We start from the raw sequence: 15,191 nt of genomic DNA, 5'->3' as shown, positions 1-15,191 counted from the left end.
AGGTTCAAGGGAATAACATTTAGTGCATGATAAAATCCAGTAAAAGTTCGATTAAACACAGACTGTGGGTTTCCAATGAAGTAGGTGCTAGATCAGGACCGCTGTTTTGTTCGATCCTTCTTCTCAGAACATGGAGAGAAATAAAAAAGTTGGTTTTAGGTAGTACAGGAAGTTGTGAAGGGGAAAACACAAAATACTAGAGGAACTCAACGGGTCAGGCAGCATCTGAGGAGGGAATGGACAGGCAACATTTCAGGTCGGGACCCTTCTTCAGACTGAGGTATGAAGTTGTGCTACTTGTCTTCTAGTTGCCCACTAAATACTTCAAAAAAAGTCAAAAAGTTCATTTGAAATGTGAGTTAGGTCTCGACTTGAAAAGGCGTCTGTCCATTACCTCCACAGATGCTGTCTGATCTGCTGAGATTCTCCAGCACTTTGTGATTTGCTCAAGATTCCAGCTTGAGCAAATCTCCACTTTCCTGTGTCTCCAAATTGAGAAGTATGATGGGTAGAACAAAGGGAATATCTCTGATCGGGTAAGACTGTGAAAGTAGAAAGGAACTGCAGATGCTGCCTGACCCACTGAGTTAGTTACTCCAGCTCTTTGTGGAATTTTTATCTTAAATCTGAGCTGGAGGTGGTGGACACAAAGTGCTGGAGTAACTCAGTAGGTCAGGCACCATCACTGGTGATAAAGGATGGGTGACATTTCGTGTCGGGACCCTTCTTCAGACCCAGTCTGAAGAAGGATCGGACCTGAAATGTCACCCATCCTTTTTCCCCTGGATAAGACTGTGATGTGGCAGCTCAGTGGTTCCTGTCCAATAAAGCTTCTTCGTCAGTGTAATGCATTGCTGATGCTCAGGCCGTGAGACTTGCACAACAGGCTGGTCTATACAAAAAAGAAAGAAGAGAAAGAGAAATAGAAAAAGGGAACAAAAAATGACTGTGAGTGGCCAGTTCTGATCCAAAAAGAAAGTGGGAGGACATGGAGAGGCAATGCTTCAGGTCGGTGTCCTTCTTCGACCAGAAGTTGCCAGACCTGCTTAGTTACTAAAGCACTTTGTGACTTTTGTTTTGTAAATCAGCATCTGTAGTTCTTTGTGCCTGAGTTTTAAATAAGGTGTTGATCCTCGTTTTGTGTCGGCCTTCTTGTGATAATGTAGGAGGCCACAAACAGTGAGGTCAGAGTTGGGGTGGGATGGGAAATTAAAATGGTAGGTAGCTGGAAGCCAGGTGTTATTCCTGCAGAATGAACAGTTCCTCTGCAAAATAATCACCCAATGAGCTGCAGAGTGTTTCCAGGATTTTCTGTTATCTGGAAAGAATTCTGGCTCGACCATTTGTCCATGAAGAGATAGCAGAGGGTTGAAAGATGGAGGTGAGGGAGGTTTAAAATGGTCATAGGATCCAAGTGCCAGAGTAGCTCAGCAGGTCAAGCAGATCTCTGGAGGACATCAATAGGTGACATTACAGGTTGGGACCCTTCAGAGCCTAAAGCAGAGTCCCAACCCAAAGCTTTGCCGATCCTGTCCTCCAGAGATACGGCTTGACCTGCTGAGTTACTCTAGTACTTTGTCTGTTACTCAAGATTCCTGCGTTTGCAGTTCATAATGTCTTTAGTGATCCAGTTCCATTGGTTTATGGTGCGATTGGTTACATTACAATTGATCCTTGGTCATCTTTTGAATTTTATTTCCCAAAATAGCCTTGACTCAGTGGCGACACACTCACCTCCGAATGAGAAGGCTGGGGTTTCAAATTCCACTCCAGACACTCGTGTACAAAATTAATCTGTGTCTTCAGCACAAGCAGCGATGGACTGCTGCATGACCAGTGGTACTGACATTCAGAGGAGGCAAAACTGAGGTCCAATCTGTTCCCTCCGGCAGACCTTGGGTGCTCTCTATGTGGGGTTTGCACGTTTTCCCTGTGACCATGTGAGTTTTATCCGGGTGCTCCGGTTTCCTACATCCCAAAGAAATGGGGGTTTGTAGGTTAATTGCCCTTTGTAAATTGGCACTAGTGTGGAGGGAGAGGATGAGAAAGTGGGATAACATAGAACTAATGTGAATGGGTGAGTGATGGTTGGTGTGGACTTGACAGGGCCTGTTTCCATGCCTGTTTTCATTCATTAAAATAAAACAAATATTGGGAATGCTAGGGTATTATTTAAGGGCAAGGATTTCCCTTGGGTATGTCAGCATTTATTATAGAATTAATAAAGATTATCTGGTCATTAACACATTGTTGTTAATAGGACCTTGATGTGTGACAATTGCCAGCTGTTTTCCCAACATTACAACAGCAACTATATCTCAAGTGAACTACAATCGGCGTTGCAATGTTTTTGGTGTAAAAATGTATCTGTGCTACATAAATGCAGAACAATCTTCAATGACAGAGGCCCGTGGTTCAATGCTTTCTTCACCCCTTTATCTCAAATCAGTGGAAAGCTTGAAGTGAGTAGAGAAGGGAATGAAAGCAATTATAAATAAAAAGTAAATTAAATAGCTGTGCTAATATTAAAAATGGTTATGAATCTCTATGGCTTCAGCTACAGTATATGCTTCACAAACATATTACAAAATGAAGCAGCTAAATGCTTTGAGAGTAGATCCATTCCATATTCACTAGGGCAATGACATTTTTATTTTATACTAGACCAAGTGCAGACCCGTTGGGTCTGCTCCCCCAACGCACCCGTTCCCTACCCGTAGCCCCCACGGGAGACGTGGTCCTCCAACTCAAGCCGTTCCCGAACATAAGATTCCAGCACTCAGCAGTGCGGCTGTTTTTAAATGGCGTCTTTGAGGCGAGAGGCGGGCGCCAGCAGCCGTTATGGTCGCTGGCCAGCAGGAGGCGACAAAATGAGTGAGTGGGGGGGGGGGGAAAAGGATTTTATTTTAAATGTGTACATAAACACGACGAAATTTAATCAGGAGTGGATACTTGGAATGAAAAGTGAAATCTCTGCCGAAATGGAAAAAATCTCGGCGTTTCTGCTTCTGGTGTTGGCGTAGCAACGAATCAAAGGCTGGCACCCACAAGTCAGGCAGACGCAGACGCAGACGCGCACACACACAGACACACACACAGTTTTAATATTATATAGATGTTTCTTGTTCTTTCATGGAATGTGTATGCCCCTGGATTTAGTTGCCCCAGCACCAAGTGGCTTGCTCCGCCATTTTGAAGAGTACTTCAGAGTCAACCACCATTACTGAATCCAGCTTCTTAATTCCAGAAGATGTTTATTTAATTACTGAAATTGAAATCACTCAACTGCCTTGCTTGGAATTAAATTTATGCTTTTAAACCAAAAGAGCATCCTCGGGATATTGTTGCAGTAACTTAGCCCCACAATACTCATTATTTCTCTGAAAGACCTCTGTGAAAGTTGGAGTGGTGCACCTATTGTGTTTTTTTTCGAGCAATTTAGTTTAGTTTAGAGATACAGCGTGCAAACATGCCCTTCGGTCACTGAGTCCACATCAATCAGCCGTACACTAGTTCTTTGTTATTCTACTTTTGCATCCTGAACACTTGGGGCAACTTACAGAAGTAAATGAACCTGGAAACCTGCACGTATTTGAAGTGTGGGAGGAAACCGGAGCACCTGGAGAAAATCCACGCAGTCGCAGGAAGAATGTGCAAACTCCGTACAGACAGCACCTGTAGTCAGGATCGTACCCGTGTATCTGGTGATGTGAGGCAGCAGCCCTACCGCTGCACCATTGTGCCGCCCCATTTTATTCACTTCATCCCTTTTTCTCAGGGAGAGAAGACTAAATTACTAACATTCTCGTTGCATGTGCAACTCCTGGATTCTCGTTGCATGTGCAACTCCTGGATTCTCGTTGCATGTGCAGACGATATGGCTTTGTGTCGCAGCAAATAGTGGATGTAGACGGTTTTCGAAGAATGCATTTCTCCCCTCCCACACTTCCCCATAACTGGGGGTCATTGCGCTCACAGTTAGGCAAATAATTAATATCCAGGGACTGATGCCACAAGTGGGAGATTCATGTTAATATCAACTTGCACTGAATGAAATTAAACCACATTCAACCATTAGGTGAATTCCTTTTAGATGAACTGCAATAGTATTTCACTAATTACTACTACTATTATATATTTCCTTAGCAGATTACAACTGAATATAGATTTCAGCAGGTCATCTATTAATCTTGTGCAGGATACAGAAGCAGCATTGTGAGTCTGGTCAGATATTGCCAGAAATTTGGAATTAATACTTCGCAAGAGTATTTAATAATAAATAGTCATGTTGATCACAAGATAATAAATAATTAATAAGCTTGCAAACAGAAATTTTTAACATATTGTTTTAACACCAGGTCCACTGGACCCATTCATCTGTCTTCTCTCCATAGTCATGTAAATTCCTTCCATTCAGGTACATACGTAACTCCCTCTTGAAAGCCACAATTGATTATGTCTCCATTACAACCTCCGGCGATGCACTCCAGACACAAACCACTCATGCACAAGAACATTTTTCCTCATGTCACTTTTAGTTCTGTCGTAATGGATCCAAAACGGCTTGTAAGTCACAGATAAGTTAAAACTTGAGCAAATAAAAGCACTGTCTGAAGAAGGGTGCAACTTGAAACATCGTTTGACCATTCGCTCCATGGATGTTGCCTGATCCTCTGAGTTCCTCCATCACCTTGTGTTTTGTAAAAGCTCAGTTTATCCAACAAAAGAAAGAAGGGAGCTAAATGCAGAATCGTAACACAATGCCTTGATTCTGGCAACTTCATCAAGCACAATTTTTGAACCAACGTTTTCACTGCAAAAACACTTGCATCAGTCCACCAAAGTCCACTGGATCCAGGTTGCTAACCATTTTAACTCCCCTTCCCATTCCCACACTGATCTTTCTTTCCTGAGCCTCTTTCATTGCCAGAGTGAGGCTACAAGCAAACTGGAGGAACAGCACCTCATATTCTGCTTGGGTATTTCACAACCCACACGGTATTAACAGTAAATGCTCCAATTTTAGGTAACCTCTTTTTCTCCCTCAAAATATTCTTCATCTTTTCCCCATCTTTCCTCCCCTGCACCCCAACTGGATTCCCACCTATTTTTTTCATACACCCCCCCCCACCCTCCCCCTCCTGCTACTTTCCTCCCCCTTGCTTCACAATCTGCAAATCTTCAAAATTGTCTCACACCTTCTGTTCTCATCTCAGGCCTTTGTTTCAACCATCTACCTGTCAAAAACCTTTATGCCTATGTTACCTGCCACACTCTGTCCTGCCTCTCCCCTTTTCCAGCTTTCTTCTCTCCCCTACAATCAGTCTGAAGAAGGGCCCCAACCCTAAAATACAAAAAACATAATCTTTGCTAACTTAATCCTTCTTAGCCATGCTGGAACATAAGCAAATTTCCCACATCAGTCTAACGGTATGTAGTGGGATCAAGTGCTTTGATTGAAACAGTGAATGGGGGAACATTCTGATGAAGGGCCATTGCCCTGAAATGTTTTCTCACTCCTCATATGCTGCCTGATCTACTGACTATTTCCAGTACTTTCTGTTTTTAACCCATTCCTACTGTATTCGTTTATACTGTTATATTAATTCTTACCATCAATATAATGTACTTGATATAGAAACAAGGAACTGCAGATGCTGATTTACAAAAATAGACACAAAGTGGTTAAGTTACTCAGTGGTTCAGACAGAATCTCTGAAGAACATTGATAGGTGATATTTCGGGTCAGGAATCACTTCTTCGCCCAAAATCTCACCTATCCATGTTCTCCAGAGATGCTGCCCGAGCCACTGAGTTACTCCACCACTTTGTGTCTTTTTTTTACGTCACTTCATACTTCTCTTTATTAAGTTTCCCCTGCCACATGTTTGCCTATTACACTAGTTTGTCTATAGTCTTCTGAATTTGGTTACCCTTCTTGCTGTTTACTATAGTTTGAGGTTTTGTGTCATTTTCACATCTTGAAACTCTGCCCATTCGTGTATGAATTAACATCAAAAACAAACAATGGCCCCAACAGTGACTCCTGGTGGAGATCACTGCACACTTCACTTCAGCCTGGCAATCGACCATCGTCATAACTGCTCCCTTTCTCTCCCTTGACCAATTATATATCCATATAGTTGTTGCCTCTTTGATCCCACAGGAATCAATTGTGCTAATACATTTGTTAGGTGTTATTTTAATGTACACTTGTCCTTACACGCTTACAGCAAATTACTTTCATCCATTACTTCAAGAATTCTAAGAAATGTGTCAAACACTTAATGAGTTTGACAATCTGCTATTTTAAACTCTTATTTTTCAAAGAGCTACCGAGTTTAGTCCTGGATTATATTCCGAAAACTTCACCTGGCAACTATCCTTAACGGCCTACTGTCGTCAAATATAATCCTTTCCATGCTGGAGGAAGACTGAGTTCCCAGCTCTGCGGATAGTCAGATTCTGTCCAGAACTTCTGTAACATCTGCCTTTACTTTCTTTAGTAACTTAGGATGCATCCCATCCGAACGGTGTGATTTCCCCACTTTGATTGATAACCATCTTTAAAGTACCTTCTTGTTATCATGCTCATATTCATTTCTGAACTCCTCCTGTCTTATTCATTGTCACAAAGGGGGCTGACTTTCATGGTCTCTGTTTGACCTCTTCTTTAAATTAACCATCCCTTACCTTTAGCCAGAAGGTAGTGGGTTTGTGGGATTCATAGCCACAGATGCCGGTGGGGGCCAAGACATTGGGCATTTAAAAAAATTTGATAGGTTCTTGATTAATTAGGGCATCAAAGGCTACGGGGAGAAGGCAGAAGAATGGAGTTGAGAAGGAAAATTACATTGGCCATAATCAAATGGCAGAGTGAACTCTCTAGGCCGAACGGTCTAATTCTGCTCCTATATCTAATGATCTTATGATCTTCCCCTTGTATGTTTAGTTTAGAGGCACAGGCCTACCAAGTCCATGTTGATCATCGATCACCTGTTCACACTAATTCTACCTTATCCCACTTTCTCATCCACTTCTTACACACTCGGGCCAATTTACAGAGGCCAATTAACCAACAAACCCGAATGTCTTTGGAATGTGGGAGGAAACCAGAGCCCCTGGAATAATAATAATAATAATAATAATAATAATAATAAATACTTTATTGATCCTCTCAGGGAAATTCAGAAACCAGCGCGGTCACAGGGAGAATGTGCAAACTCCACACAGACAGGTTTGATGGTTATCCTCTGGCACTGTGAGGCAGCAGATCTATCAGTAGTGTCACCCTATGTACATGGAGATGTTTCTTAATATCCTTTTTTCTATTTTATTTCATTCGTTTTAGCCTTTTATATCATATAACATTAAATAGAGCGGTATTCTACAGGAACAAGCCCTTCAGCCCATAACGTCTGCCAAAGGGCCTATCAATATTCCCAGTAACTTCTGTATTTTATTGGATTATCCAGATTTATTAATTTAGAACTTTGTCTCCATCTATTTCACTGCTGAGGTACATGGACAGGAATGGGTTACTGAAATGGATAAGATTGTATAACCTGAGTTGGGGGGTCAGAGTGTGATCAGTCCAACAGTCATCAGAATCTGCATACTATGTGGGCTGTGTATCTCGTTGCTGCCCCTTGCTTGGATGATGATATAATCCAATGTGCTGATCTCCGGACCATGGGCATTGCCCACCAGGGTCTTTAGTGTGTCTTTAGGGCCTATCAATGTGACAAATAAATCGTATTGTATTGTATTGTATTGTCCTTGCCTGAAGTCATCTGTTGCTGGCCCCGATTTGTTCTGTTTTTTCTTCGCTTCCAGTTTCTTCCCCTATTTTCCCTCCCACAAATAGTCTGAAGAAGGGTCCTAACCCCAAACATCATCTTGCCATTTTCTCCAGAGATACTGCCTGACCCACTGAGTTACTCCAACATTTTGTGCCATTCGTTGGTGAAAACAGATCACTGGCTCACTATGAATTATAATTTATTCACTGTAGCTTACTACCCAGCCGTTGTATTTTGCTTGTTCAATAAATTACATTATTATTGTCTCCTTTATTCACCCCACCACACCTATCATTTAATCACATTCCACTCCACCCAGTCACAGTTTTTACCATTTATTTTCTACCTGCTACCAACTCCTGGCTCTGTTTTAACTTAAATCCTATTCACCTATAATTCTGATGGCAGGTTAACAATCTGCAACAGTAACTGTGGCTCCTTATTTCATTGTAGATACAAGAGCTGCAGAGACTGGTTTACAAAAAAAAAGACACAAAGTGCTGGAGTAACTCAGCAAGTCAGGTAGCATCCCTGAAAAACATGGGTAGATGACATTTCGGGTTGGGATCCTTCGTCAGACCCTGAACATGGTCCCGACCCGAAACCTCGCCTAACCATGTCCTTTAGAGATGCTGCCTGACCCCACTGTTACTCCAGTACGTTTTGTCTTTTTCTTCCTTTTTTCACTATTTTTTCATATTTTGTCATGGGATGCAAGTAATGCTGGCAAGTCACTTAGTCATTTATTATCCCCACCTTTAATAGCCACTGAACTGAATGTTGGAGTGTCATACAGTCGTAGAACATAAAACACAGCATATCATGCAAAGTATCTACCTATTAATAAACACTATTCATACCACAGTAAAAATCTGCCAGTTTGCTTTCCAAATATATGGAAATCATGATAGATCGGCAGCAGTCTCACTATTTATGTTTCCCATGTTTCCTTTAAAAAAACCATTGTCCTAGTTCCCATGCTCATTTCAAACCCTCACTCACTTGTGGAGTCAAGGGATATGAGGAGAAGGCAGGCATGGGTTATTGATAGGGGACAATCAGCCATGATCACAATGAATGGTGGTGCTGGCTCGAAGGGCCGAATGGCCTCCTCCTGCACCTATTTTCTATGTTTCCTTCACCATAATCCTTTTGTGCTCATCAAAACTATTTTGAGACTTTGCAGATAGACTACAGCTCTGCTCATAGACTACTTCTCTGCTCATAGATTACAGCTGAAGTAGAGATAGTTGAAAGCTTCAAATTTCAAGGAGTAAATATTACCAACAGCTTGTCCTGGACTATCCATATTGAAGCAATGGCCAAGAAAGCAGACCAACGCTACTTCCTTAGAAGGCTTAGGAAGTTTGGCATGTCCCCAAGAACTTTCACCAACTTCTACCGATGTGCTGTAGAAAGCATTTTATCAGGATGCATCACAGCTTGGTTTGGGAACAGCTCCATCCAATAACGTACAAAATTGCAGAGAATTGTGGAGAATTGCAGCGCAGACCATCACACAAACCAACCTCCCTTTCACTGACTCCATTTACACTTCACGCTGCCTCGGCAAGGTCATCAACGTAATCAAGGATGACTAGCATCCTGGCCACTCCCTCTTCTCCCATCGGGCAAAAGATATAGAACTGTGAAATCGTACACCTCCAGATTCAGAGACAGCTATCACGCAACAGAACCATCCTACCAACAACTACAGGTGTCCGAGGATATGGGGAGAAGGCAGGAGAATGGGGTTAGGAGAGATAGATCCATGAATGAAAGGCGTACACTTGATGGGCCGAATGGCCTAATTATTATCCTATCACTTATTACCTCATGATCTTATAACTGGAGAGCAATCCTGAGCTACTATCTACCTCATTGGAGATCCTCGGACTATCATTGATCAGACTTTACCCTGTACTAAATGTTTTTCATGTTATTCCCTTTATCATGTATCCGTACGCTGTGGATGGCTCAATTGTAATCATGTATTATCTTTTTACTGACTGGTTAGCACAAAACAAAAGTTTGTAACTTTACCTCCGTACGCGTGACCATAAACTAAACTCAACGTAATTTCTTATAGAATACTAGCAGCCATTAGCCAGAAGAAATGTTTCACCCAATGGATTGGGCTGAAATGGAATAAAACTTCAATGACATGTGCTCCACAATCTAGACTGGTTACAGTGCATTATTTAGGAAGTACTAAGGATCTTCCTGATGACACATTAAACTGATTGCTCTCTCGTGTGCATGTAAAATGTTGCCCGTCAGTAATTGGAATTAGGGCAGGGGAACAACCCTGAGAGGCCTTGTCAATCACACAACTGGCATTACTGAAAATCTCATTACCTGGTAATTATCACTGGCGGGAACTGGCGATCACTTTTTCACATAACAACAGTATTGGCAAAACTTCAAAGGTATTTCATTGGGTGTAGTGTGTTTTGGAAAGTCCTGAGGAAGGCAAGAAAAACAATATGTAAAGTCCCAACAACAAAAGGCCCATTTATAAGTTGCCCCAGCACTCGATTATCGTTTACTATTAGGGTTCTCAGGCTTGGGAATCAATGTTTTTGGTTCTGTTTGGCTTAAGTAAGATCAATAAAAGATCCTGCACCTCAGGCACATAGATCTTAATTTGATTTATGAATAAAATTTTTGGTATTGCTAACATATGCTCGCAGAGATTTTAAGTTAAACCATATTTCTGGTAATGAATAGATATTGCTACATTCACAAAAATTCAGCTAAATGGTGCTACATTCAGGGTAGCAGGGTGGCGCAGTGATAGAGTTGCTGCCTTACAGCACCAGAGACCCGGGTTTGATCTTGGCGACAGGTTCTGCCTGGATGGAGTTTGTACATTCTCCCTGTGACCGTGTGGGTTTTCTCCGGGTGCTCTGGCTTGCTCCCACACTCCAAAGATGCAAAGATTAAGTAGGTTAATTAGCTTTGACGTAAATTGTCCCTAGTATGAAGTATAGTGCTGGTATATGGGAATCACTGGTCGTCGTGGACCCGGTGGGCTAAAAGGGCAGTTTCCGTGGTTCATCTCTAAGCAAAACTAAATTAAAAAGATTTAAATGTTTACATATTGACCTCTGCCTCTAATTTACAATTAAAAAAAAGATGACTTTGTAATACTACAGTGAAGGTCATGAAGGTTTTTAACAGCCAAACTACAACCATCTCTTTTTCTCAGGTAGTCCCTTGTGATTGAGGGTGATTTCAGTTCTGTGGGTCGTGAGGTGACTGATATGGCCAATGCGGGACTAGTACATTTTTCTCCACCATCGATGGTCAGCATGGACTCGGTGAGCCACAGAGCATATTTCCATGCTGCATCTGTAAACTAAAGTAAGCACAAATGGAGCAGGCGATGCCCTGACAGGAAGGGTTCGGATTGCTTATGAGATGATCTCCCCACCATCGAAGGGATTTACTGAAGTCTCTGCCTCAACAAGGCAGCCAGCATCATCAGAGACCCATACCACCCTGGCCATACTCATTTCACTGCTGCCATCGGGAAGAAGATATAGGAGCCTAAGTGGGACCCGTTGGGTCCCAGCTTCACGCGGGAGGGCTGATCCCCCAACGCAATAGTCCACCTCTCCACCAATTCCGATATACACACACAGACTCACACACACACACACAGACTCACACACACACATACAGACTCACACACACACACACACACACACATACAGACACCCTCCACCTCACACACACACACACACACACACATACACTCACACACATACTCACTCACACACACACTCTCACACACACACACTCACACACTCACTCACACACACACACACATTCACACTCACACACAAACACCCACTCACAGACTCACACACACGCACACACTTAAACACACACTCACACACATACACTCACACACACATATACACTCACACACACACACTCACACACACACACATAGACTCACGCACACACGTACTCACACACACGTACTCACACACACATACACACACTCATACACACACATACACTCACACTCATACACGCGCACACACACACACATACACTCACACACACACACACACAGACACACACACACACACGTACACACTCACACACACACATACTCACACTCACACACTCACACTCATACTCACACTCACACACACTGACTCACACACCATATATATGACAGTAAGCTTTCTTGAATCTACTCACACGGCTGAACGCAGCCTCTCCACTGTGGGTCTTCTGTAGTCAGCGGTACTTCCGTGACCTCTGCACTCACCGGAAATTACGCAATCTGCGTGACCTGTCCACTAAGCGGAAGTCACAAAATGAGCGGGACCTTTGGACTAAACACAGTTGTACCTAATAAAGCATTTATTCCTTCCAAACACAGTCAGACCTAATAAAGCATTTATTCCTTCCAAACACAGGCAGACCTAATAAAGCATTTATTCCTTCCAACCACAGTCGGACCTAATAAAGCATTGCAGTTTCAAGCACAGGCAGGGCAGCAGGCCAAACAACTTATGGCACTGTCATTTCATTTCCAATTAAACATTGCACTTTCAAGCACAGGCAGGGCTGCAGACAAAACAATTCAGGGCAATGTCATTACGGGCTAACAAATCATTTATTGCAAGTACATTGCAGACTTACAGTTCAGTTGATTCACAGCTTAGAATGACAGTGGCCTCTTCCTCGCGATCTTGCAGAGTGACTGACTCAAGTCCAGGCATCCGGGGTTTTATAATCGTGCCCCCCCCCCCCCCCCCGGAAGGGGCGTTACCTTCATTGTGGTGGTTGACAGGTGAGAGGGCCAATCAGCTGATCTCAAGGTTTTTTAAGCACTCAAAGCTTTTTTATTTTTCATCGAAGGGAAAAATCCTCAGGGCTGGCTCAGCGGTGGAGGACTTTAAGTAAGTTGGCCAAAAATCACAGCGATACAGGGTAGCATTTTTTCTAAAATCAATATACAGTGCAGACAGAATGTGGTCAAGATGAGACTTTTAATTATATAGATGTGTGTAATTGTGAGTATGTGTATATCTACACACACTAAACTTTTTTTTCCTCTCTCATTTATTATATTGTTTGCAGTGTACTATGTTTACATATTCTGTTGTGCTGCTGCAAGTAAGAATGTTATTGTTCTCTGGGATATGGGACAATAAAACACTCTTGACTCTCTATCTGGACTCTCCTTCCACCTGCTATGCTGTTTCCATGAGTCCAGGACGCATATTCAACAGTGGGTAGGCAGTACTAAGCAGACAATATAATCCTTTGGCTTGCGTACGTCATGAAATTTGCAACAAAATACAAGTTTATATTGCTGTAAAACCCGTCAGCAATAACAATCATGTATCTTTTGCTTTACTTAAACACACCAAAATGCAGATACAGCACACAAAGTGCTGGAGGAAGCACACAAAATTGCTGGAGAAACTCAGCGGGTGCAGCAGCATCTATGGAACGAAGGAAATAGGCGACGTTTCGGGCTGAAACCCTTCTTCAGACTGATGGGGGGTGGGGGGGGAGAAGGAAGGAAAAGGGGAGGAGGAGGAGCCCGAGGGCGGGCGGATGGGAGGATGGGAGGAGACAGCTAGAGGGTTAAGGAAGGGGAGGAGACAGCAAAGGTTAGCAAAATTGGGAGAATTCAATGTTAATGCCATCCGGACGCAAGGTCCCCAGGCGGAATATGAGGTGCTGTTCCTCCAATTTCCGCTGTTGCTCACTCTGGCAATGGAGGAGACCCAGGACAGAGAGGTCGGATTGGGAATGGGAGGGGGAGTTGAAGTGCTGAGCCACCGGGAGTTCAGGTAGGTTATTGCGGACTGAGCGGAGGTGTTCAGCGAAACGATCGCCCAACCTCCGCATAGTCTCCCCGATGTAAATCAGCTGACATCTAGAGCAGCGGATGCAGTAGATGAGGTTGGAGGAGATACAGGTGAACCTTTGTCGCACCTGGAACGACTGCTTGGGTCCTTGAATGGATTCGAGGGGGGAGGTGAAGGGACAGGTGTTGCATTTCTTGCGGTTGCAACGGAAAGTGCCCGGGGAGGGGGTGGTGCGGGAGGAGCTCAGCATGTCAAGCAGCATCTGTGGAAGGAATGGACAAGCAACATTTTAGGTCGGAACCCTTCTTCAGAATTGCTTAACACGCTGAGTTTCTCCAGCATTTTGTGTTCTGCCCAGATGCAGCTTGACCCACTGAGTTTATCCAGCACTTTGTTTTCTGCTGAGGAAAGGGTTCTGACCTGAAACATTGCCTGTGCATTCCCTTCACAGATGCTGCCTGACCCACTAAGTTCCTCCAGCACTTTGTGATCTGCTCAACATTCCAGTGTCTGCAGTTCCTTGTATCTCTAAATTACTGATAGTTCTGTTATTTCACGTATTTCCATAAAGTGAAGTATATATAACATGAGTGGTGAATTGGGGAACAGTATTTGCATTATCTGGGCCGAATTGGCTATTTTGTTTAGGAACTGAAAAACTAAAAAAAGTATTACTAAACATAAACACATTTTAGATCCAGCAATCACCCCTTACACTAGCACTGTCCTCCACACTAGGGACAATTTACAATCTTTACCAAAGCCAATTAACCTACAAACCTGTACGTCTTTGTAGTGTGGGAGGAAACCGGAGCACCTGCAGAAAACCTACGCGATCACAGGGAGAACGTACAAACTCTTTAGAGACAGCACCTGTAGTCAGGATTAAATCCGCATCTCTGGCGTTGTAAGGCAGCAACTATACCGCTGCGCCATCCTGCCACCCCAGGAAAAAAAGTTAAATAATTTTAAAATATATATATTGTATACGGCAAAAGTAAAATATAGCACAAAGTAAAATATAGCCCAAAGTCCATAGTGTAGGCATTTCGTAGTTCTGAGTTAAGTTGTAGATTGTGAATGAAAGTAGACTGGATGGTGAATGGCTGAACGTACAGTAAGTTTTTGGATGGCATTGATGGATATACTTGTGCAGTTTTTCATGTTGCCTGGTAGATGGCAGTATTGCTGCTGTACTGAATCACTATATAGAGAGAGAGAGAGAGAGGGAGACGCAAAGGCAATCTGAATACAAACCTTCAGCAGTACAGCAAAAATGTTGGCTAAATTAAATTGATCTGTTGGTTGCAGGAATGTTTTAACTCTGTCCACATCACACTGCTTCCAATCCTTAGCATGCTTGTAATGGTACCCCACTTTTATGTATCCTTGTTGTTGCTCTAACACATTTCACTTAATACTCCAGCTGGTAGCCAGAGAGAGTCTGAAGAAGGGTCTCGACCCAAAACGTCACTCATTCCTTCTCTCCAGGGATGCTGCCTGTCCTGCTGAGTTACTCCAGCATCTTCGAGAATTATAAACT

The sequence above is a fragment of the Amblyraja radiata genome, chromosome 15 (genome assembly GCF_010909765.2).
Source record: "Amblyraja radiata isolate CabotCenter1 chromosome 15, sAmbRad1.1.pri, whole genome shotgun sequence".
In the NCBI taxonomy this organism is placed as follows: Eukaryota; Metazoa; Chordata; class Chondrichthyes; order Rajiformes; family Rajidae; genus Amblyraja; species Amblyraja radiata.
The sequence above is the reverse complement of the archived record's forward strand: the minus strand, read 5'-3'. Positions refer to the sequence as shown.